Genomic DNA, 21,788 nt, shown 5'->3' on the forward strand with positions numbered 1-21,788 from the left:
ATTACTGAGGTCTGCCAGTGGAAAGCACACTAATTTGATGTTGGCCTCCAGCAGAAAATTGTTAAATGAAAATTATGTTTCAGCATTTTAACAAAAAATCAACTTGCAGTTCAGTGTTAACAGGAGCCTAAGGATTTAACTAACTGTAATGAAAATACAGAGAGACAAAATTCTTGCCTTTCTAAGCCCCAGTCCGGAGAAAAGATTTCTACTTCTGGATCCCAACACACCATGAAGGACAGAACATTTCTCTCTACTGCTATGGATTTCATAAGGTCATAGGTTGACATTTTGTACTTTTTCACACTTTTATTGACTTTTATTAACAATAAACAGAATGTACTGGGCCAAAGCCATTGAATTCATGTTGGCATGTTTTAAAATATTAAGCTTCCCGCATGCAAGGACCTCAGAAGGGGCTGAGCTCAGAGCCTTCTCACCTGGTGTCCTGGCTCTGCCCTGGCTGGTGCAGGACACTTAAGGAAAGGTGTGAGGACCACATCTGAGCTATTCCCCATCAGGGAGCTGTTTCCAACCCTGACTGATGTAAGCAATCACATTTCAGTGTTGTCCCTAGAGAAAAACCTTCCTACAGCACTGCAGCTCCTGGTCTTAGCAGCTTAAATTAGTTATTGCAAGTTGGTTCATCCAGGGCCTTAATTAAAGATTATCTATTCTTATAACCCAATTAAAGGTCTTAAAAGTTTGCCTGTTTCTCTCCCAGCTCTACTCTAGTTAAATAGAAGAAGCAAAAGAAAGCAAATGCCTTTTTTTCCATCTCAAAACCATTAATTTTTTTTGAAAGCAGTAACTCTAAGTTTCCTTCAGTCTCAGCCTTTTGACCATTTTTGTGGAGACAGTCAAGACATGCTGATGTATTCTTGTTCCCTAAAATATGAGTCCCACATCAATGCTTTAGCTTCTACACCTTCTCAGATGCCCATGTTTTCCCTTTCAGAAACCACCGCAAAGTCACTTTTAAACCCATTAACTTAACAGAGTTACAGTGAAATGGCACAAGTTTTACCATTTCCTCCATATTGTGGATGGGTTTTGGTCAATCTGAGATGATCTCTTTCCTGCTTTTCCTCTCCCTTTCTCCACAGTGTCGCTACATGATATACATGTACATGGATCTTCTCCTATACCAACTTCTTATGGCTGTGTGAGCACTTAATACATTAAATGTTAGAGAGAGCTCTGACTTGAAATGCACCCACAAACCTTAGTCCCGGGCCATATTTCTTATACTTTTTTTGTAATGTATATTTTGGTTTCTGGCAGGGATATAGTGAGCAAGTGTGGCGTGCAGCACGCAGCATTTCCCAGACTGTGTAGCTTGGCACCAGAAAATAATTTCTTCAGAGTTCAAAACCTGTCAGGATGCTCTCTCGAAACCGCTCCACATTTCAGACGTGTAACACTAAAATGTCACATTTGGAGCCCAAACCGGAGTGCCTTCAGCTTTCTGATTGGCAGAAAACTGATGGTTAAGCTCCAGGGAATTTCTACTACAGCTGTAAACTTTCAAAAATACTTTGCTGCTGCAAAAACTATAGAGTGTGGTTTAAATGAACAATATGCCCTCTTCATACCTCATCGCCAGAAAGAACACGCTTTCGACTTCAGCATGAACAAAACATGGTTTGATTTTTATTTTTTTAAACTTTTTTTTTTCACCCACACAAAACTGTTTAAGCAGATTCTAGCTTGGTTTCTACCTGTCACAAAAAAAGGACTATATTCCAGGCATCTCTGGGAGGGGTGCTTGTGCAGATGTTTGGATCCTATTCTCTCAATGCTCTATGCAGGACAAATTTAACCTCCTTATATGCCTCACAGAAGACTAGATCACAGCCCTACTCCATCTCTGGGATCTCAGAGGAAGCCAAGTATCTAGCTAATATGTTTATGTGACATTCCGAGCTTGGCTCTCCTTCGTCTTTGTGGGCCAAATCCTAATATGACCCAGTGCTCTCTCACATCAACTGGAGTTTTGCCTGAATAAAGTATAAGACAAAATGGAGCAATGCCTCCAGGTTTCAGTCCAGTGATTCCAGTTCACAAAAACTCATTGTATTACAAAAAGATACATGAGTTTCAGCCCACTGCAGGGTTGTTTTTTGGTGGGGGGGGGGTGTTGTTTTTTGGTGTTTTGTTGGTTTGGTTTTGTGGTGGTTTTTTTGTAGTTGGTTTGGGGGTTTTGTTTCGGTTTGGTTTGGTTTTTTTTTAGTGATCATTTTTTTAAATCCGAAATAGAAAAAGGCAGGTCTTTTTCTCCCACTCCTGAGGATACTCCCTTCCCTGAACAAATCTACGCTCAGCAGGACCTGGATCCTTCCTGAACCAATTACGTCTCCAGGAACCAGAGGTGCTTGGTACCTTGCCTTATTGCAGTCAATAGCAAGATGTCTCCTAGGGTTTTCAGGGGCTAAGTCAGGTCTTATTTACTTATAAACAAACCTCATCTTTTATTCCAGTCTTATTTTAATACTTATTCCTATATTCTCTCTCTGCACTTCATTCAAACCCAATAAATGACTGATGGTTTTATAAGGTACAATCCTGACAAGCGACGTAGGAAGAGCTTAACAGTCTTGGAGAAGGGGGTAACAGCTCTCCAGCTGAAGAAAGGCTACTGGAAAATATGTAGGATTAGGGAAAAACCTCAAGTATTGATTATCCGTGAGGCTCGCTTGCCTTGGGTTTACCTGTTGGCTCCACAGTGCCCACAGTTGTACAGCCAATTCTCGTCACAGATCTCATAGTTCCTGATGTCAGGACTCTCTGGACAGCTGGGGCTGTTGTGGGACATCTGGGACGTGCTTTGCAGGAAACTGTGAGGAAATTTATTGGAGGACTCTCTGCCCCTTGCACAATACATCAATCCCAGTTCAAATTAGCAGATACCCCAAATCTGAACCCACTGGTTGGGTGAGCTTCTTTTTCTTTTAAGGGGTAAAAAATTGAGGTGGCATCACCTCTTTGGATGGACCATGGCTCTGTAGGCCAAGAAATATTGTGTGCATGGAGATATCCCTGACATGCTGGGTGTAGTCTGGCTATATGGCCTCTGTGTGGGAAGAGGTGTCCCCTTGCATGGGGGTTGGCTTCCCCCAAGGCTGGATGTGGCACAGATTTGTTGCCTTCTGAGCTCTCTCGCCAGCAATACTTGAAATAATTATGAGCCCAATGGAGACAAGAAACCAGCCAAATTAATCTTTGATGTCAATCTCTTATACATGCATTTTGGAGGTGCCGTTGAGTCTCTAATCACAATGCCTCAGCACTTTAATTGTGCCGTCTGCTTTTGAAACACATCACAGCCAAATGACTGAGTAATCATCACAATCCCATGAACAAGCTGGATAAGTTAGATTGCGCATGGAGAAACTGAGAGAGAAAGAGAGACCACACAGCAAGTAGCGTGAGCCAAGGGATTAGAAACTGGGATTTCTTTTTCTCTATGCACAATCCACGAGGCCATGCTACTCTGTATGATCTCATGAAAGAAGTATATTTTCCATCTGCAAGGAACTCTTAACAGTATCAGCTAAGTGCAAATTAGTATGATCATTAGCCACTCTTTGAACGAGACGGCTGCCAGGAAGCCTGTGTGTATGTTTGAGGAAGAATGCCTAATGTCTGTATGTCTGGAGGAGTATAAATTCTTCTATTCCCCTCCAGTAGCCTAATTAGATTTTACTCTGTTTATTAGAAGAGTTCAGTTGCTAGCTTAACATGAAATAAAATCCACATGATTAAGAAGTCGTGAGCAGTAAAGTTTACAGTATGCTGTTAGAAATTTTCCTTTCATATCAGCAACGACGAAATCCGCCAGTGTTAAATAAAGTGAAAGCAGAAGTGTGTTTAGATCCAGCAGCTGGGATCAAAACAGAGTGTCAGGGGTGGAGGGAGGGTCAGAAGAGGGTATCATGTCATTCGAGTGGTACCTGCAATGAAAGAACTACTGGAAAAGATGCTTTTCCATTTGAAAATATATTTTTCAGCTCTCCTCACCTCCTTCTTCAGACACAGCAGTGCATCAAGAGCCAAGGGTCATAAGAAGATGGACTAAGATCTAGATATAAGTCTATTTGAAAATCTTCAATAGGTGTTCAGATCTAAGACCTTCAGGGGTTGATGTAAAATAGCCTCCAGGAGTAGCTATATCCATTAGACATTAATTTTTCTAAACCGAGGCCTGGTCTTGATCTTGGAAGGCTTTGCCCACTGAGGGCAACGAGACGTTTGCAGTTAGGATCAGATCCTTGCACGAAAAATGCAGAGGCCTATGATGAGCAGTTAATAGCCACAGAGATTTCTGAAGTTCAGAATTTGCCTCCCAGTTTCCAGATCTGTGGTGGCACTGAACTCCAGGCATGCATCTCTCAAAACCTTCATGTAACATTTTAGGTCCCGGAGGCTGCGAAACCAGAAAAGATGACAGATATTCTGTTTCTACTGGCTTTGTTGGGAACAGCTGGCAGTGTGTCACAAACAGTCATTAGCAACCTGCAATAAGGATTTTTCCAAATGGTCTTTGAGTTGATGACCCCAAAATCCTACTCAAAATACGCCTCCGTAGTCACTTACTTGTGGAAAGAAAAATACAGTCTGTTTTTTCTTGCCCCTAATAATCCGAGAAAGTAGCCTTTAATTGTAAGGTACGTTATTCTTTTGGAGGACCTACATTACAAGAAGCAGCTGTGTCTAGTGTAGGTTTGCGCCGATGCTGGGTTGCAACCACAAACTCACAGTCCAGGCTGTCCTACTGGTGGTGGTAACCTGATCTAAAGCCACAGACACGATCAAGTCCTACTTCTCGCAAATCATTTAGGAAGATATTGGGGCTTAGAGTCAGGGTGCAAATCTGAGGACAAGGTAGGAACCCTGGTGCAGAAAGGAAGTTCTGGAGCCTGAAAAGTAAAATAGTAAGCTCAGAGAAGAAGGTTAAGTCAAGAGGAGGACAATCAAAACCTAAAGCCTCCCCAAAAAAGCAAAGGGATTTGTGTAGCCCAAGGGAATTAAAGTACATTTTGGCCCACAATCTGGTTTTCTTCAGCACGTGCCTGGCCACAAGAGTCCATGTGGTCCTTCTGTTTTCCCAGGTCTTTTGAAATATAGATGCAAGAGTCTTGAATCCCTGCACTTCCCTGCATTCCTCAAGAAATTGGCCCACCAAGTAGTTGTAATTCAGGATACCACCATACACCCACGTGCAAGATTCCTTAACAACTATGCACATTTTTAGGCTCAAATATTTTAGAATTGTTTTCACTGTGCCTGAGCTGTAATTGGCTCAGCTTCCCAAGTGTTGGATCATCTAACTAGAGTGATTTTTGACTCAGAGCCCAGGCACCATATCAAAACATTTATCAATTAATCATAAAAAGTAACTAACATTGTTGTCCACCCAAGAAAAACTGTCACTTACAGACTCATGTATGTTATTTCTTATGAAAGAGCTGCTATATAGAAGTTGATTTCCTGCACAGACCAGGTGGAAAATCTGCTAAAGGCAGAGGTCAAATCTAGTTTAATTTTATACCCTTTGTTAAGAATGTTCTCTCTCTCCCTAGAAAAAATATAAAATAAAAAAGACAAGAAAAAAAACCTCACCACCCTTGTGTCCCTTTCCAAGTTTTCTAAAGTTAATTCATGTGGAAGAAAAAAAGATCAGGATAAAATTTCAAATATTAAATTCAAATGCAGGATTAATGAGTTTTATTTCAAAGCCCCAGAGGTTGTCTGGAATTTAGGACATTTTTTTAGTAGCAGACTAGAGACACAGCCAGATGCAGTCGTGTTTTGGACCAGCTCAGCACAAATTTAGCACCTTGAAGGAGAAATTTTATGTCTGTTTTGTAAAGCAAACACTTCAACTTTTCCAAAATCCATCGTCCATAAGTTATTACTGTTGCACTGAATGAAAGAATGGATTTAAAATAGTGCTGACTTGTTCTAGCACATAGTATAATAATTGACACCCCCATCATCATCACTGTAGGTGATGCAGGTCCTCTGCCCCATGCAATATTTTTTTTTTAATAATAGTGTGAAGCAAAACAGATTTTAAGAAAATAATTAAACCTTTTTCTGAAGCCAAATTCAAGACAGTCCTTGCAACACTGCAGGAAAGAGTGTTTTGCAACTTGGTTTCTTAAGGACCAGCAGGGAACAACTTGGCAGAGGCACAAACACAATTCTTCTCACGTCCTTACAGATAGCATGGCAAACCCGTGGATGATGAGCTACTTCACTTCACACCCGGTCCCTGAGGCAAAGGAGTTGTAGGCCAAACCAGCCCTTTCATTAAAAGATTTTTTTTTATCATCACAAAAATTAACAGCATTCAACTTCCTTCCCAAACAGGCTTCCTCCAAGAAATACCAAATAATAGTAGTGTTTCAGTTCCCCGTTGCTAGTTTGTTCAGCTGAGAGAAATTCTTATTTTCAGTCAAGACTGCACTTTACTGTTGACTCAGGAAAGGCCAGTAATACCCGCAAAGCACAACCTGTGGATCCAGAGCAGGTTATCTGGACCACAATGTATTTTGGACAGCCAAAACTGTTTAGCATTGGCCTGATTGTGCTCTGCCTGAAAGCAAAGGATAAAATCCCCATTGAGTTCAATGAAAGAAGAAGTTGGCCAACATCTAATTTAATGCTTTATACATCAGCACTGAAAATTTGATGGGAAAGGACCAAAACCTTGCAGTGAACACCTTCAAACATTGGAATCTTGTCTTGAAAGATTCCAATTATAGCAAGAAGAAAACACTGGCGTTTCAGTTTCAGATTCTGGCTTTTCTTCAAATTGACATACCACAGTCTGTAAATAGAACCAAAGCTGAAAAATCATTCTGTTTAAATTTCTGCGTTGCCTTAGAAGTCCATCTCACCTATGGAGAATCAATGTAATTAGCTGTAACATGAACAGTTAATTAGGACCTGGTGACAGGCAAGTTTCAGATGAACTATTCCATTTAGAAAAGAACTCACAATTTTTTTTTTTCTGATTTCTTTTTGAGCTGGAAATCCTACAAGAACAGGTTTTCTTTTCTTTCCCTTCTCCTTCCCCAGTACAGAACAAAAATAGTCCATGGAAATAGCCTTGATTCACAGTATTTCTGTTTATGGCCCCCATTAAAATCAGTAAATGCACCGGCACACAAAATACTATGCAATGAAGAAAAATCATTTGAAAAAAAACTCTTTAAAGTTTTGTTTAAGTTGCAACTAAATTTTCTGGTCAGCCACAATCAGCCACAATCCCACCCAATTCCTCAGAATCACATCTCATCTTTAGCCCTTTTTAACAGCGATGGAAGTTTAGATTTGAAGCTTCATTTTCGAATGGATTTTTTTCATCCATTTGATTTTGGACAGGATGGGAGAAGATGGGCATAATTGTCAGGAATTTTAGATTATGACTGCCCTGAGTTATTCTGAATGTGATGCTGAATCACCACTACAGGAATGGGAAAACTGTGCTAGGCAATGGCAGCTGCACTAACAACAACCAGATTTCACTTCCAGGAGACAAATGTCTCATCTTTCTCATCTCTGAACTCAACCTCTGACATTTTCTCAGCATTTCAAGCTGAAAAATATCTTAAAAGTCCAAATTGTCCCCCAAATTTGGTGAAGACTTTGTGTCTTTCCTAGCTTAACAGACAAAGCCATGCTATGCGGTATCAGTGGTGCAAGCCTGCATTTCATCCCGGATATACTTGGAAATGTTTTATTCCTAGACACTGTTTGGCACATAAACAATCGGTATCAATACTGTAGTTTGACCCAAAACACTTGTGTGCAAAAGTTGTCCCCAAATCATTTGCATCACTATGACTTATTGTCCAAGGACAGCTAAACTGGAGACTCACCCAAGGGAAATGCAATCTGAAGGAAAACAGGAATAGCTGAAACATATCCGATGCACCAACAGGATGGGAACCCTACACAACATCTTCCTTTTTTGAGAACGCATAATCTTAACACAATAAAAATACTGGGCTGTGCTCCCACCTGAACTGCATGAGTTCCTCATAAGGCTGCTCAGTTGAACAGATTTGATGCTTTTCCATTCTTGGCCTGGACTTCAATAGGAAATATTCCCACAGTCAGATGCTCATTTATGCAACGAACAATCAGTGAAGCATTACCCAGTGACCAGAAAATAGACACACAGGAGCCAAACCTAGGACTGGGTGGAAGCCTGCTCGGTGACCAGTTGCTCCACACCTGGCTCAGAGATGGGGGATTTTGTATGTGGTGCCGTGAGGTTTTATGGGCACTCCATCTATCATTGCATTGAGGAAGAAAAAGAAAAAAAAAAAACAGCAAAAATAATAAAATTAAAATTTTTATGGGCCTAGGAGGAGCTAACCTGGAAATATTGCTGGCAAAGTAGAGCTGTTCAGTAGACAATAGCACACTGCTATAGCCACAAGTTTGTTTACCCAAATGTGACCATTCTGGTTGTGAATTCCACACCCTCCTGGTCCCCACCGCCCTCAGGCTGATGGAACATGAGTACAACTGGGATATCCATGCTGACAGCTTTATTGCCTCTCTGACCTTGCTATTTTTAAAGAAACAGGTTATCTCGGGGATGTAAACAGGTCTTCCTCATGCAGTTTTGTTATCCCATTGCAGGGAGCTGAAGCCTTTGGTCCTCACTTCGACTGTCAAGTCAGGTGTTTCAGGTGCTCAGGAGCTTATGGAACTGGTTTTACAGAAAGCTGCCTAGTTTGACAAAGTAATTTTATTTTCCCACATCACTCAGCCAGCGAAAATTAGAAAAAAATAAAATATTTCACCTGTCTGAGTGATACAGATTTATTAAAGACTTGATGTCTAGATTATCTTTTCTGGGGCAGAGGTGGATATGGTTTAAGGAAATGTTAGAAGTTTAGGTTAAACTAGAAAAGTGCTTAATGATTTAGTAACTATTTATCCAAGATTCTCTGTATGTAAACTATTTACTCAGAAGGATACAAATAAAATGGAAGGTGTCACAGCCTCTCTCCAATTCTAAAATTCCTGCCTACAGCCCCAATTCCATAGGCAAAGAAGCATCCACAGCAAAGCTTAGACCATCTCCATCAGGAGGCCCTTCTTCAGCTCCCATGAAAACAGAACATCTTTTTCAGTCTAAACTGGAATTAGGAAATTAAAGGGAAAAAAATAATAAAAAAATCAAATTCTTCTTGAACTAATGCGGTCTGACCATGGCTGAAGGTATCTAAACTGTTTCCAAATCGTTCCACCAATCTCTATTCTTGTTGACCCCAGTGTCAAGAAAGTTGAGAGACCCTATAATGAAACTGCCTGGAAGATTTCCCTGATGCCTTTCAGCCTTCAAGGAAACATTGGGACATTTGCATTAAAGGAAGCTACTGCTTAGTCCATGGGAATGGGAAGAGGGATTTATGGGTTACTAAGCACCTATATTCTGTTTAGAGGTGATGGAGACAAATGCATCCGAGGCCTCCATGGAGCATAATCCTTAGTGTAGTGTAATCTGGACAGTGACACCGTTCCCATAACGTCAGAGCAAGAAGAGGTGGGATAGAGTGAAATGCAGTTCAGTTGCTCACCACCCACCCTTCTATTTTGAAGGAATTTAGATAAGCAAATTGAAAATGATGTCATGGCTCCCATAGGACATTGCAATATGCTGCCATTTGTCCAGTCAGCATACAACTCTTATTAGTATGATATAACACAGTAGTTGGGAACTCAATAGAAAAAACAAAGTTGGAATTCAATAAAAAATCCTCTAGCTTTTAACTCATTGCCCTTAACATGCAAAGCTACTGTAAGTGAGTGTCTTAACATGAAAACTCCGAAGACCAAAGAACTGAAGTAAATGTAATCAGCAGATTACTAAATACCAATGGGAAATTTAGAGCTATAGAGCAAAATCCCAGAGCATTAAAGGATTTACCGCTTGGCATTGATGAGAAGCAAATCTTTGGATTTCCATTTCTATCCTTAATTAGTAACTGAGGTTTATTTTAGTCTAAACTAAGTCACAAAAAATAACACACCCCAAAAGAAAATAGAAAGCGGTGCAATAAACTTCATTAAATGTCTTATTAAAAAATAATAAGAAAAAAGAATAGATTCAAATGGAAAATGATTTTCCAGCACTTCCATTTCCTTTTGTTTTCTTGTCTTCCCACCCATATTCAGCTCTTTTCTAACAACATTCAGCTCTTTACACCAGAGGTTACCGCGGGTGATAACAAAGATAGCATTTTAAACCCAAAAGGGAGGTTCCCTTTCTGAAGGGACATTTTAGGAGTGTTCTTCCTCCTTCACAACTTGGCTTTTGAAATTTTGCTGTCTCCCTGCCCAGTTCCCAGGGCCCCTCACTGGAAGTAGGACCTGAAATGGATGATTTGTGCTTCTCCACGGCTTCAGCGCTGAAGAAAACAGCTGTGTCAAATGGAGCGATTTTTATAAAGACACTTTGGGACAGGGGAAAGAGAAAGTTCTTGTGGTTAATCAGGAGATCCCTAGCTCGGTTATCTGATGTCCCCATCTGCTATTTGCACCATTGGTGATGAATTTGCAGGATTTGCCTCAGTGGGGCATCCCAGTTTGCAGGCAGCAGCCTGGCTGGGCTGGATGGAGGGTGCCCAGCTGCCAAGGTACACCAGGAATTTGATGTCTGATCTCTTGAGCTGTGACACAGGCTCCCATTGTAGCATTTCAAGTACAGCTCTTGCCATGGCTTCAAGGAAAGTTGTGAAATGCAAGCAGCTTGCTTCAAAACAGGAAAAGAGCCTGTGAGTAAAATGGGAAGAAATACAGAATAAAGAGCCCAGGCCCAAACAAACCATATGCTTCAGTAAGAAAGAGGTTGAAGTACCATCTCCCTTCTGTTAAACACTCTCTGCTTTCCTCCCTTCCCTACTGAACACAAGAATACATTTGGTCCCCATAAAAATTTACTATGGAGTGGGCTGTGTGTGATTCCTGGACTGAGGCTGAAAAGCAATGCCCAGGCATGATGGAGTAATGAAAGATGGCATGTTAGTGAGGTTAAAACAGGCAAAGTAGACCCATTTAAGGAGAAAGAATTTTAAGAAGTTTCCCTGTCTGTGTTTGTATCTGCTCAGTGTATGCCTAGGGTGGCGAGATAAGCAGCAACATGTGTCTGGGTTACTTGTTTCTTTGTCTTCCATGGCCAGAGGAAAGCAGGACCTAGGACTGGAAGGGACCTCTGGAACAACCTAATATATCTCCTTCTACAGCAGGTCAAATAATTCTTATAAGAAACTTACTAAAATCCCATTTTTAAAAATCATTCAACTGTTTACAGTCTTTACCTACTGCAGCTGCTCCAGAGCCTCCTTTCAACATCTACCGATTTCTACCCACCTGAGGAGACTGTTAGGAAAGATGATAGAGACAAGAGGGAATCTTAGAGAAAAGGATTAAATACTTGCAGCACAAAAGCCAAGGTCAGCAAGCTTTGTCCAAGAGTTAAAATACTCATAACAGGCTCATATGTGCAATAACATAACCTCTTGATTTATCTGTTTATCTTGGGATGCATCGTGCTGAATGCTAGTGGGGTCACTTCTGTGCTAAGCCCAGTAGATAAAAGATTATCTCCTGCATGATCCCAGCCTATTTAGCTCTGTTGCATTGCATTTGCTGACTTCTTACCGGAGTCCCAAGTTATCTGGAGCTCAAAATGGACCACAGCATAACTGTAGCTGTGGTTTTGAGTTCCTTTGTCTGCATTTGGAGGCTGAGGTGGCACTATATGCTCTCTCCTGCCCATGTCCTCCTTTCTGTCTTGTGTCCTTCTCCTCTGTAGTTGCTAATGATGATTCATGGGAAAAAAAGAAAAAAAAAAAATGGAAAACAAAACCAAACCAAAACCACACAACTTGTTTAATGAGTTACTTAACAAGTCGTTGATATTTTTATTACTCATTAGTCATTCATTGGATCCTCATTCTAAAGGTGAATCATGATCTATTCATTTCGAGGCAGTGATCTGCCCATCTGAATAAGAAGTTCTCTTTATCTCAGTACTGAACAGCTCACAGTCTTTAATGTATTTTGGGTTTGTGACACCTCTGCTATCTCCAGGAGGAAGATGCCACAGGGGAATGTGATGGACGAGCAACCACAAACTGGGATTACATCTCCCATCATACGGGGTGCCCTGTGCTAGCTCAGAGTGAAGAGAGAAAGCAACTCCCTCACTTGTTTTTTTAATTTGTTAAAATAACAGCTCCATATTCCCAGGGGCAAATGTCAGGAATAATTGCATGCAAATTGCACTGGAGTCATGTTAACGCACCCATTGCCACCCAAGGGCTCCTGAAGGGTTAATATCGAGGTCTCGCTGGAGTTCAGTTAATTTACAACTGGAGACCTTTATCATCTCACACTGACATTGAGGGCTCACATTTCGCACTTAATTACTTGTTCAGCAATCACGCCTGGAAGAGATAGATGTGTTTCTGTGTTTAGCCCATGCAGCTGTGAATTGTTTATTTACTTATCGTCAGGCCGGGAATGGCTGTAATTTAAAGGTTCAGATCTCTGCTACCCTGAGAGGTGCAGGTCTTCCTTTAAACATTTCCATATTGCCGCGTTGGAATTTCGCTGGAGATACCCGTCTTGTCCTCCTGTTCCGGGTAATGGGCCAGCAGGTGTTACTGGTTATCGGTGACTGTGATTATTTACGCTAAACAACCGCTGCCAAATTCACAATCACAGCTGAGGATCTGCAGAGATAAATTTTGGAAGATAAAAAAGCAGTCCAAGGAGATGAAGCGAGATGAATTCCAGTAACTTGGCTTCTGGGGAACGACTCCATCCCCTATCTCTGCGCTGGAATAGCTGAATCACTGCAGCTCCAAACAGTGGCTCACCGCAATTCATAGGCCAAATGGTGTAATTACAATTTGAGCTGTCAAATGGTGACCAGATGGCTTTATCTGTCACACCAGAGGCCTAAGAAGTTGGTAGGTGTGACCTTTCCACACACCAATCCACCTGCACAGCTCTGGAAAGCCTGCGTTCCTGGCACACCCAGCCCTGTGCACTGATCCCTGTCCTTGGCTTTGATAATTTTCTAGCAGAGCTGGGTGACACCAACAGTATTGATATCTACAGGGCTACCAGGCTGTATCACCCTTAAATGCTAATACAGCACCCACCAGTAACGTCACTGGGTTTCTTCGTGGTGGATGCAGGGAGTTGCTGGGGTATAAAGATGGAGGGATGCCCCCAATTATTCCTTTGCGGGTTACAGACCTCCCATTTACCTAAGAAAGAAAGAATCGCGCAGGGCAAGAGAATCTTAGTTCAATGGCTGGCTGACAAGACGTATCTCAGAAGGAAAATTGGTGAAACTCCCTTCCAAGAGGAAGCACCCAAAATGGTCTGTCCGGACATCACCAGCTCATGTGTAGGCTGAGCTGTGATGCAAAAATGCTGTATTGCAACTGCCCTTGTGATGGGCAGGATGGAGCAGTTACTGGAGGAAACAGGAGGGACACATCACCTAAAAAAAACCCAGGGTGGTTCCTGGAAGGTGACCCTGGGCAAACCCCGGGCCAGGTTCCCAGCAGAAACCAGCTCCCGAGGTGAGGTGCTTGCTGGGGAGAAAGAACACCCTCACAACCTGGCCATGGCCAGCGGCAGCAGCCAGACCCCGCGGGAAAGCACACAGCTTCGCAGCAGGTCTCAGATTAGAGCGGTATTAAAAATAAGAACTTCAAGTTTGATGTTAACCCTAGTGAATTATGCCTGTGGGCAGGTGGAAGGGCTGACATACACCAGCAGCAGAGTTTCTGCCTCAAGGCTCTTGCAAAAACCAACTGCTTTTGATTTAAAGAAAAGCCTTTCCTGTCCCACATTCTTATGAGAAACACACATTTCTCGCAGTCCCAAGGTTATTTCTATCTCACAGATGAGAAGGGGATTCAAGCTGACAGGGAGCACAGCAAGGGAGGCTCATGCAAACAGGTGGTGCTTCCTAATATTTTTTTCTAGTATCATCAGCACTGCTGCTGTAACAAATCACCGATCTCTGAAGACTGAACATCATTAAAACGGTTTGATAATCAGATGTAACAAACAACAGATCAGAACTTTCTGGGTTTGTAGAAGTTCAAGTGGTATTATTGGGCATACACAAACAAATACAAACGCAGATAATTCCCAGGTGAGCTGAATTTTCTCAGAAACGATCTTATGTGTCACTTCAGTAAAGCCAAAGAAAGAAGAAAAGAACCTAGATAGGTATAATTCAATTACACAAAATCCTGGAATCTGATGAGAGATAAAGACACCACTAATTCTCTTAAAAAAAAAAAAAAAAGGAGTGACAGAAAGAAAATTAAATTAAAATGTCAAAAGAGCAGTGCGCTCCTTAATTCAACGTTCATTTTTGGGTGCGTTCACGGTTGTGTCGGCAGTGCATCCGTGTATGCACCGAAGCAAAAACATTGCAAAAATGGAAAACCCCCGAAACACAACTTCTACAAAGGACTGAAATGAACAGCTCAGGAATGCTGCAGGATTTACAGAAGAGCATTGCAAGGCAGAAACTATTACAATCAAAATCTGAGCCAGTAACACCCCTCTATGTTCCAGTTCTCCAGGGCTGGGAATTGCTCCGTGAGCTGGATCCGTGCGAGTGGCACAAGCAAGTTGCACCCAGCCAGCTCCTGGGGTGGTCACCTCCACCAGCACAGAAAATAGAAAGCAAAATTTGTTTCTTTCAGTATTTTTCTTTTTTTCCTCCTTTTTAAATTCTTGCTTCAGCTGACTCTGGTCTGACGGGTTGCGGCAACACCCGCGTGTTCAGGGTCGCAGCCTCAGCTCAAGGAAATGGGGATATCCAGTGAACTATGAAAATTCAACTCAGACAAATCTCGCCCTGATTTAACAGACACAAAATGACAGAAGGTAACTATTGGTTATCTATCGGCTTCCCAGGCCATCAGAGGGATCTTTGCCGAGCTGCAAATAAAAAGATTAAAGAGATTAAAGGCAATGGGTGCAACAAGCTGTTTCAAAGACAAGCGTGGAGGGTAAGCACAAGCATCCCTTCTGCGGGTTCCCCAGAACTTAAGTCAGGCTTTTCCCGCACAAAAAATTAACTGAGAGCCTGAGGGGATCCGAGGAGACAAGGTGGGCTGGGAAGGATGCACCAGGTCCTGTTGGGTGCCATAGGATGCTGGTCCAAATGTAAAACTTATGGAGGGAGAGGGAGGACCTGGCATCACCGAGATGTTCCATATTATTTTTGCCCTGCACACACACAGCACTTGCTATTGCAACCGGCTGGCTCAGTAATAACCTCATTCTCAAACTCATGGTTTGTACCAGGCTTTTAACACTGGAGGACATGCACTTCTGCAGGTGATGCCTCTTGGGCTCTGGGACCCAAGGGCAGAGGGGGGATCGTGTATTCTGACAGTTGCTCATCACCACCCCACATTTCAAAGAGATTTTTATCTATCGGGCATGGAAGACTTCCCAGACTGTTTATATTAAGAGCAGCTTTTGATGCCAGCAATGAATATTCCTATATTACTGAAAGGAATCAAAAGCTAAAGTGCCTGCGTGTACAGTTAATCTATCCAAACAGAAAATGTTTCTTAAAAAATTACAGCACTATTTTTATAACAAACCTCAGCCAAACTCAAAACTGAATAAATATAATATGGTCTTTTAAAACCAATTTATTTTTTTAATCGCGGGCAAAAATACTTTCCTTGCTTTCATTCATCAGCTAATACTTCAGCCCCCCCCCATATTTGAGCGCATAGATTTGCTTGTGATGGGATTCCTGCTTCGGAGACGTTGGGATTGAAACACCTCCCGAGGCTGGTGGGAATGCAGATGCGAGCACGTTAAATTACCATCACGGCCAGTCTGTGGTTTTTATCTCTTTTTAACAAAACCATGAATAGCACAAGAAAATGCCTCAAAGAGGCTAATAGTGATGGGAAAGGCAGCGACGCTAAAGCTGTGATCCATCAAGACCCTAAATAAAAGCAGAGCCGTATGTATTTCTCTACAATTGTGTAAGGGGTTTATTTCTACCCATATGGTCTTAAGGCGGGAATAAAATTGACAACTTTGTGTTATTATAAACTGGCCTATACAGTCATTGTAATGTAATTTTCATTGGGGTAGCTTATAGCAGAGTTTGGCCCTTCAATTTTTTTTTAATTATTATTATCATTATCATTATTACTATTTTATTTTAACTGGGATAGCTGTGCAGAACTTTTCCTGGAGTTTTTAAGCACTTATTTAGACTTGCATCATTGCCCAAGACCGCAATCTGAATCTCTCAAGCCTCATCCCACGATCTTTTACCCCCCTAAACACAGTGCATATTTGATTCTCTCATTAAGAAGAGTCTAACCAAACAATTTGCAGGATGCGAGTACCCTGAAGTGTAGTTAAAAATTACTAGAGGTGATGAATAGGCAAACGGAGTAACCTGACCCCTGAGAGCTTACACATCCCCTTTCTGTTTGTTTGTTTGTTCTGCTGAACTTTCCAAGAGTTTCAGCTACAATCAAACCTGGGGCCTCATCGTGCTAGAAAAAGTCGTGAAAATGCTTTAATTCCTATCTCCACATTGATCATTTGTCTATGCATTTTTTAAGAGGGGATGGTTCAAGTTGCAAACTGTCACAGAAAAATGTATTTCAATTTCTTCCATCTGATTTTCTTGTATGAAAGAGAAACTCTGTTTGGGTGCCGCTCTGTTTGCCCAGCATATTCTACTGCTCTGCTAAAGGTCAAAAGCAGGTAATGTATGTTGAAATTTCCACAGACCAGGGTAAGCTCTAAGGTTGTTGACTTTGATATCAGTTTTCTCCTACCCGGAGGAAAGAAAAAAAAAAATCATTCCAGCTCTTCATTGATTTTTCATGGAAATTCACCGATTTATCCTAGTTTAAGATCTGGTCTCTGATTTCTCCCTGATTATCATATCCCCCTGCCCTCAAAATGAAGCCTTGCTTTGTTTCAGCTCAGGGTGATTATATCATTATTACTGCACCCAGCACAGGACAAAAATTCCAGTTTGCTGGAACATGGGTGATGAAAGACAGGGGTTACTTCAGGAAAACAAACAAACAACCAGCCCAGTAAATGCCCCTTAATATAAAGGAAAAATAATGAAAGCAAAAGTTATGCAAAGCTTGAAATGGGAAGGTGAAATGCCTGTGCCTTTGTGCGGATGATGCCCATGAGCTCAGCCTTGCAGAATTAACCACTGGGATGTGTTTAAATGCTGCTTTTGGAAATGACACTTCGCTCTGGCTGCGGGGGGTTTGTTTTAGCTCTTCCCTGGCTTCAGCCCTTCTGCTTTCAGATGCAAACTGATACAAGGGGAAGCAAAAAAACCAAAACAAAACTGCTTTGCGTTTCTACAACTTGAGAAAACACAACAATTTTGCGGTCCCCCTCCTGACTCTGCAAGGGGAAAAAATGACCTTCAAACAAACAAAATTTTGATCATCATCACTGGTGCAGAACTGGATTAGGATGTTCCCATTGGGCTCCCCAGGGTTAAAGTCACTTTTCTTCAGATATATTGATATAGATGCTGGTATTAATTCACCGTCGTGGTTCTTGCAGATGTTACAGGAAAAGTATTTAAAACTGACATCTTAAAATGTGTCCAGGACATGAACACACAATTTATTATTGCTGGAGTCTAGAAATCTAAGGTATCAGAGTGAATTTTTTTTAGTAATTGTCGCTGACTCGCATACACAAAGACAAGTGCCATTATGTGCCCAACACATTTAAAAAGTGCTTTTCAAAACTTCAGTGGTCAAAATAGCCAGAATGTTCCCTCCCACGAAAGCACAGGAAAGCAGTCTGGGTTATTAAAAGAAGTCCAACAGATCAGACTTTTAACATTTGCTCAGATAATTAATCCAGGAAAAGAAAGGTACAGTAAAGTAGACAAAAGTCGAAAAAAATTTAGCCTAATTTTTTTTTTCTACATAAAAAAACACAAACGCTTTAAAATCTATTTAGCCATTAGTATGCATAGTTATTTCATCATATATATATATATATATAAAGCTAACATTTCCCATACAGCTTATCAGTCATAACTTTGACAAAATATGCAATTCAGTCTTTATGAATCAGAATGTTTTAAAGCCACTCAGGGAAACTCCTTTAAATAGAGTGGCTTGAGATTAAAATACAGATCTAATTCTTTAGAACAGTTTTCCCAAATGAGAATAAATGTGAAGTCTGCCCTTTAAATTAAATGACAGTAAGTAGTCAGGGAAAAAAACAAAACAAAACAAACAATAGCAAACAGTTTGAGATTGATTCTGCTCCTGCTAAACCTCATTGTAAATAACGGACTGGCTCTAATTCAGTTAATGAGATTTCACCAGTGTAAATTAAATTAGGCTAATTATTTTGATTGAAGCAATCTATATCTTTGCAAACGAAATAGGGGTTTTTTTAACAACTAAAGGATTTTTTTTCAATTAAAAAAATGCTGTCATGAGATGTAAAAGCAGAACTCCCATGGACAGAATATTACTGTGAGTAGAATTATATTTTTCTTAATTGATTTATATTTAATTATTTGTTTTAAAATTTTAATTATTTTTGTTATTTAAAATTGTATCTAGAATCTCTCAGATCAAAACCAATTTGTGCTATATACATTCAAAAAGCAGTTTTTTCTTACTGTCATCATGGCTTTGCACAGCGTACAACATACCCACAATTTGTAAGCAGGCAAAATTCCTTTGCCAGTGCACACAGCTATCTCACAAGATAAGGGCTTAGTTATTCAGGTGTTTCAACCTTTAGAAAACAGGAAAGGGTTGTGTATAATCTGTTATACATTAGGTTTGATTGTTATGTTTTTTAAGTGCCGCATAATAACCAATTATTTTTATAACGCCTCTGACTGCATGAAAAAGTAGATACCGTGTGCACCGTTTAGGGCAAGAGAACATTGATTTTCATTCTTGCTACAAAAAACCTACCCAATAAAATTATTAAACTGTGTGTTGATAAAGTAAATTCTACTGTAAGGACACAGCAAGTGCTGAAAAGATAAATACTCTTGCAATTGCAACAGAAATACGTGACCAGTGCATGAAGCCGCCTTGTCCCTCTCGCTCTGCCAAAGTAGCAATGCCACCTAATGGAGATGCCGAGCAGGGGATTTTTTTCCCTGATAGCAATCTTTCCTTTGCTTTAACAGCTTAAAAAAATAATAATAATAAAAAAGAAAGATTTACAAAGCAATAGTTTCGATGGAAGAATAACAAAATCTTGTAGCAAAGGCTGGATAAATATTTTGATTGCCTTGCTAGATGTCAACACTTGAAACGAGTCACGCAGTCCCAACTCATCCCTGTCTCGTGGACCGATGCACGTGGCGCCTCAAGTACAAGTTTTGGTATTCTATGGGGTGCACGGCTGATGCGGTAGCTTAGATTTATTATCCTCGTAGAAATCCCCCATTCCTGTTAGGCAGCAAACTTGGAGACGTGACCCGCCGACAAAGCGACATACAAATACACTCAGATGCGCTAATCCCTGCTCGCTGGCACGTGGTCGTGACACGTTTTCACCTTCCCCATTGCTCACAAGTGTCCATTTGCACAGAGATGAACATGGGGAAACCATGTTCAGGGTGCGGAGACAGAGAATAAATACGTCCTTGCTTTAAACTGCTCTTTGCACATTGTATTTGCTTTCTACGGTGTTACAAACATCCGTGTGTGGATGCACCTTCCCGGGAATACTTTTCTATATGTATTCATAGGCAGGCATCAGTGCTGACAAACACGTGCATGGTTATTTTATACACATGTATGGAAATATAGGGGGAACTTTGGGCATAGACCAGACCCAGGGGAAACTCTTTCCAATTCAAGCAAATTATGCTGTGTTTTCACTGGTGCAGCAAATAAAGTTTGATCAAATTTTAGGACTGACTCCCAAACCAATCCCTAATTTGAAGATGATTTAAGATTTCCGCCCTAGTTAAATACCACTGGACGTCAAACTATCAAAAAGCAGTTTGGATTTTGCTCCCCCCTCTCCCCGTTGCAGCTGAACAAAGCACCATTCTCTCTGACTCGTATGTATTTTCCTTTACGCTATACCCAAGATTTTCCTGTAATTTATTTCTGTAGGGCCTGATCCAAAACTCCCGCTGATTTCAGGAGATCTGGGACAGGGCCCTGCTCGTCTTCAGCTCCTGACCTGATGCAGACAAGTCTGAAGTCAGTGCTGATTTGCATGATAAACATCAGGCCACACAAAATAATTTAGAAGGGTGGATGGGGAGGACAGATGGTAATTTTCTATAAAGTGTGCTATGCTTATGCTAAGGCTCACACACACACCCCACCTATTTCAAACATATTCTAATATGGTAAGGTTAGGGAGAAAAATCAACCATAAGAAAGAAACAGTTTTAAAAGCAGAAGGATTACAGGCAGCAGTAAAAAACAGCAGAGCTGGGGGAAAGAAAAGGGGGGGGGGGCAAAAAAGTACTAAAAAAGATGCGAAGGGGAGCTTTGCTGCTTTCAAAAAAATTTTGAAATAATAGTAAAATAAACTCAGAGAAGCACAACAGAAAACCCAAAGCAAATAAAAGTGAGTGGAACACATTTCCATGTTTACTTTTCTTTCAGCAGTTGGATTCCTCCTTGTAGCCACAAGAACTCTAAGGATAGGACGCGAAATGGGAAATAAAAGACAAGGAAAAGAAAAAAATAAATAAAAAGGGGTTTTTTTTAAAGCAATTTAAGGCAAAGGAAGCAAAGCCGAAGCCTCCGGGCTGGGCTGGCGGAGTAGCAGCTCTGCAGAGCAGCGGTGCCGCTTCCCGCCTTGTTCCAGGAGCCCGGCGGGATTCGTGATTTTGCAAAGGCAGAAGCAGGGAAGGGGATGATGCAAACCCTGGGCTCGGAGGGGAGGAAGAGGAAGAGGAGGAGGGTTTCAGGAAGGGGAGAGGGAAGAGAAAAAGTCCAGTACATACAGCTCGACGCGTCCACCAGCCCCCAGCCTCTGCTTCTCTCTCTCTCTCCCTCTTAAGTCAAAAAGGAAATGCGGCTCTTTTTTCTTTTTCTTTTTTTTTTTTTTTTCCAGAATCAGAAAACGAACCATCAGGAAGTTGGCAAAATCTCTAACTAAACAATCAGCCGAGGGAAATGCAACAAATTCGCGCGGGCCGGGCGCTTTGGCGGGGAGGGGAGTGCGGGCCGACGCGCAGCCCCGCGCAGCGCAGGGAGCGCAGGGCGCTGCGCACCTCGAGCGCTGCTCCGATCCCCCCTCACTGCTGCATTTTTACCCCATGGAAACGTATCTCCCGGGGCCAGCTACGCGGCCGTGGATCCCAAGCATCTCCCGATTTCGCTTGTTTTACTGCTCGCTGCGGCAGAGCGCAGGGCAGCGGCGGGAGGAGCCGGCCGGGACCCCCTTCCCACGCCCTGGGTGCTGCCTGTCCGGCAGAAACACCGACATCAGCTCATTTGTCCCCAAAACGAGCAAAAAGGCAGCTCCTGTGCCCCCGTGCAGGGTGTGCAGCCCTTTCCGAAGAATTATCTTCCCACGGGTTGAGACAAGCAGGATGGAGCAATGAGCGAGTTCAGTGCTGGCATTTCTTCGAAAAGTGCATTTAGCACAACTATGAGTGTAGCAAGGGGAGATTTGGTTGGTTTTGGTCTTTGTTTTTGTTTTTGTTTTTTTTTTTTTGTCACAGCTTTCCCTAAGTTTTC

The 21,788-nt window shown here is 41.6% G+C and overlaps 1 long non-coding RNA gene across 1 annotated transcript in view; it reads right to left on the bottom strand.

Moving 5' to 3' along the window:
- LOC136107488 (uncharacterized) overlaps positions 1-21,104 on the bottom strand; it is an 80,416-nt gene extending 59,312 nt beyond the window's left edge. The window contains exon 1 of the long non-coding RNA XR_011741201.1: positions 21,050-21,104. This is a non-coding gene — a long non-coding RNA (uncharacterized lncRNA). The remainder of the gene's footprint in view (positions 1-21,049) is intronic.
- Positions 21,105-21,788: the final 684 nt, after the last annotated feature.

Source organism: Patagioenas fasciata, chromosome 13, assembly GCF_037038585.1.
Source record: "Patagioenas fasciata isolate bPatFas1 chromosome 13, bPatFas1.hap1, whole genome shotgun sequence".
Classification (NCBI taxonomy): domain Eukaryota; kingdom Metazoa; phylum Chordata; class Aves; order Columbiformes; family Columbidae; genus Patagioenas; species Patagioenas fasciata.